The following is a 3,754-nucleotide window of genomic DNA, read 5'->3' on the forward strand; positions in this document are numbered from 1 at the left end:
AAAACACCATCTGTACTGAAAACGTTATTTTTTATCGTTACTCGCTTCAAACAACCTCTTTTCTGCACTCGTATCGTAATGTTTCTGCACTAGTAGGTAATAAATACATAATATGTGTATATTATAAACTATTATTTAAAATAATAGTCAGGGACCAAACGACCTCTTTTACAAAAAGTCGTCGACATCTCTTCTAAATACCTAAAACAGGTATGGATGTGTTCCTCGTTATCTCCAGATTACGAATTGACCTGTTTTAGTTTAAGGAGGGGGGGACGGGTTGAGAAAAAGGGGGAGAAAGATGGCGGCCGACCATCATAGATATTTATTCACATCTCGAGTCCTATGGCACCAATCTGTTCGTGCAAGGTGTCGTTTGAAAGCTTATTAAACCTACTTTAATTATTTATACATAACTATACTCATAAAAGTAACCGTTTACGAAATATTTGAAAATATGTATTTTTTTATCGCGCATTAATTGCACAAGTACTAGAAAAAATGCGTCTTACTCAATAAACAATAACTTTACCGCAATTGATTTTATTATAAAATTTTGCGTCTATTCATGCTCTTTCTAAAAATATAAGTTTCATTGGTATATGATAATATATAACCATGTAATTACGAATTTGGTTTAGCAGAAGTCACTCTGCCCGGTCGCAGAAATGGGCGCTGACCGTAGTAAAGTATTCAATATTTTTGAGGTCCTATTTTGCGGATCCATATGCGAGAGGTATCGTTTCAAAGCTAATTAAACCTACTATATTTTTTTATAAATAACTATAGTCATAAAGGTAGCTGTTTAGAAAATATTTGAAAATATGTGTTTTATAGACCATGAGTCGCACAAGTACATACTGGTAAAAAATGCTTCTTAATCAATAAACAACAACTTTTCCGGAATTGATGTTAGTATAAGATTTACGCGGAATTTCGTGCGCTTTCTCATAACATAAGTTTTATTGGTGTATAATATTATATAACCAAGTAATTACAAATATGGTTAAGTAGAGGCCACAGCGCCCGGCCACGCTGACCGTCGCCAAATTTTCTATATTTTTCAGATCCTATTTTATTTTACAGGAATCTTTTGAAAGCATATTATGCGTACTATCATTAGTTCTCAATAATTTTAGTTGTAACTGTAGTAGCTAACAAAATATTTGAAAATATGTATTGGAACCGATGTGAGTAAAACATGCTTCTAGCTCAATGAATTATATTTTTTCCGCAATTGATATAATAACAAAATAAACGGCGAAATGTATGACCTTTTCAAATAATAAGTTTTGTCAGTATTGCATGAATAATTAATGTTAATTTATCCATCATACTCACTGCGCACCGTCATATACATGGATGACCATTTTCGTTGCCGTTTTCATAATTTTTAAGATTGTATCTTGGTGCATGACCAATAAACAATAACTTTACCGCAAATAATGTTATGATAAGATTTACAGGACATTTCATATTCTCTCTAAAAATATAAGTGTTATTGATGTATGATATTATACAACCAAGTAATTACGAATTTGGTTTAGCAGGTGTCACTGCACCCCCGTGACGTAAATAGGTGCTAACCGTCGCCTAATTTTATGTATTTCACAGATCCTATTTTAGCGATCAATTTGTGAGAGGTATCATTTGAAAGCATATTATGCGTACTATCGTTACTTTTTAATAATTTTAGTCGTAATTGTAGAAGTTTACAAAATATTTGACAATATGTGTATTTTTACTGTATATGAATAGCATTCGCACTGATACGAGTGAAACATGCTTCTATCTCAATAAATTATATTTATACGCAATTGATATAATAACGAAATGAACCGCAAAATGTATGGCCTTTACAAAAAATGAGTTTTGTTAGTTTTGCTTAAACAATTAATGTTAATTTGTCCACCATACCCACTGCGCACGGTCAATCGTCATATAAACGGATGTCCACCGCCGTTGCCTTAATTTTTTCATCATTTTACATATTTTATTTTACAGATCAATTAAGTATATAAGTAAATTCGATACGTGATAGATTATATTTATTATGAATATACGATTAGTGAAATAAAATCTGAAAAATCATGAAAAAAGGCAACGACGGTGGACATCTATTTATATGATGGCGCGCAGTAGGTGAGCTGAACAAATTCAAATTAATTGTTTATGCAATACAAACCAAACTTATTTTTTGTGTAAGTCATACATTTTTCGTTTATTTTGTTATTATTTCAATTGCGGAAAACTATAATTTATTGAGCTAGAAGCGTGTCTTATCAATGCCAATGCTATTCATGCACAGTAAAATACACATATTACTAATCAAATATTTTGTAACCTTCTACAGTTTCGACTTGAAATATTAGAAATAAAGATAGTACGCATAATATGCTTTCAAATGATACCTCTCACAAATTTATCAGTAAAATAGGATCTGAGTAACGTAGAAAATTTGGCGACGGTCAGTCAGCACCCAATATCGTGACAGGGCGCAGTGACCCCTGCTAAACCAAATTCGTAATTACTTGGTCATATATTATCATACACCAATAAAACTTATATTTTTAGAAAGCGCGTGAAATTTCTCGTAAATTTTATAAAAACATTAATTGCGGTAAAGTTATGGTTTATTAAGTTAGAAGTATTTTTTATCTGTATATCTGCAACTCGTGCTCGAAAAAAAACTCATGTTTTCAAATATTTTGTAAACAGCTACCTTTATAACTATAGTTATTCAAAAATAATTATAGTAGGTTTAATTTGCTTTCAAATGATACCTCTTACATATGGATCCGTAAAATAAGAACTTAAAAATATTGAATACTTTACTACGGTCAGCGCTCATTTTTATGCGACCGGCGGAGTGACCACTACGAAACAAAATTCGTAATTTAATGGTTATATTATCACTTACCAATAAAACTTATATTTTTAGAAAGCTCATGAATAGTCGCGTAAATTTTATAATAACATCAATTGCGGTAACGTTATTGTTTATTGACTTAGAAGCATTTTTTACCAGTACTTGTGCGATTCATGCTCGATAAAAAACACATATTTTCAAATATTATGTAAACAGCTACCTTTAATACTATAGTTATGTGTAAACAATTATATTAGGTTTAATTATCTCTCAAACGATACCTCTCACATATGGATCCGTAAAATAAGACCTCAAAAATATTGAATACTTTACTACGGTCAGCGCCCGTTTATGCGACCTGGAGGATAACCCCTGCCAAACAAAATTCTTAATTACATGGTTATATATTATCATATACCAATGAAACTTATATTTTTAGAAAGAGCATGAATAGACGCAAAAATTTTATAATAACATCAATTGCGGTAAAGTTATTGTTTATTGAGTTAGACGCATTTTTTACTAGTACTTGTGCAATTCATGCGCGATAAAAAAACACATATTTTCAAATATTTCCTAAACGGTTACTTTTATGAGCATAGTTATCTGAAAACAATTAAATTAGGTTTAATAAGCTTTCAAATGACACCTCGCACGAACAGATTGGTGCCATAGGACTCGAGATGTGAATAAATATCTATGATGGTCGGTCGCCATCTTTCCCCCTTTTTCTCGACCCGTCCCCCTCCTTAAACTAAAACAGGTCAATTCGTAATCTGGAGAGAACGAGGAACATATCCATACCTGTTTTAGGTATTTAGAAGAGATGTCGACGAAAATCGTGAAGGAGACGACTTGTGGCCAAATTGGCTCTAGACTATAAAC

This window comes from Leguminivora glycinivorella, chromosome 4, assembly GCF_023078275.1.
Source record: "Leguminivora glycinivorella isolate SPB_JAAS2020 chromosome 4, LegGlyc_1.1, whole genome shotgun sequence".
Classification (NCBI taxonomy): Eukaryota; Metazoa; Arthropoda; class Insecta; order Lepidoptera; family Tortricidae; genus Leguminivora; species Leguminivora glycinivorella.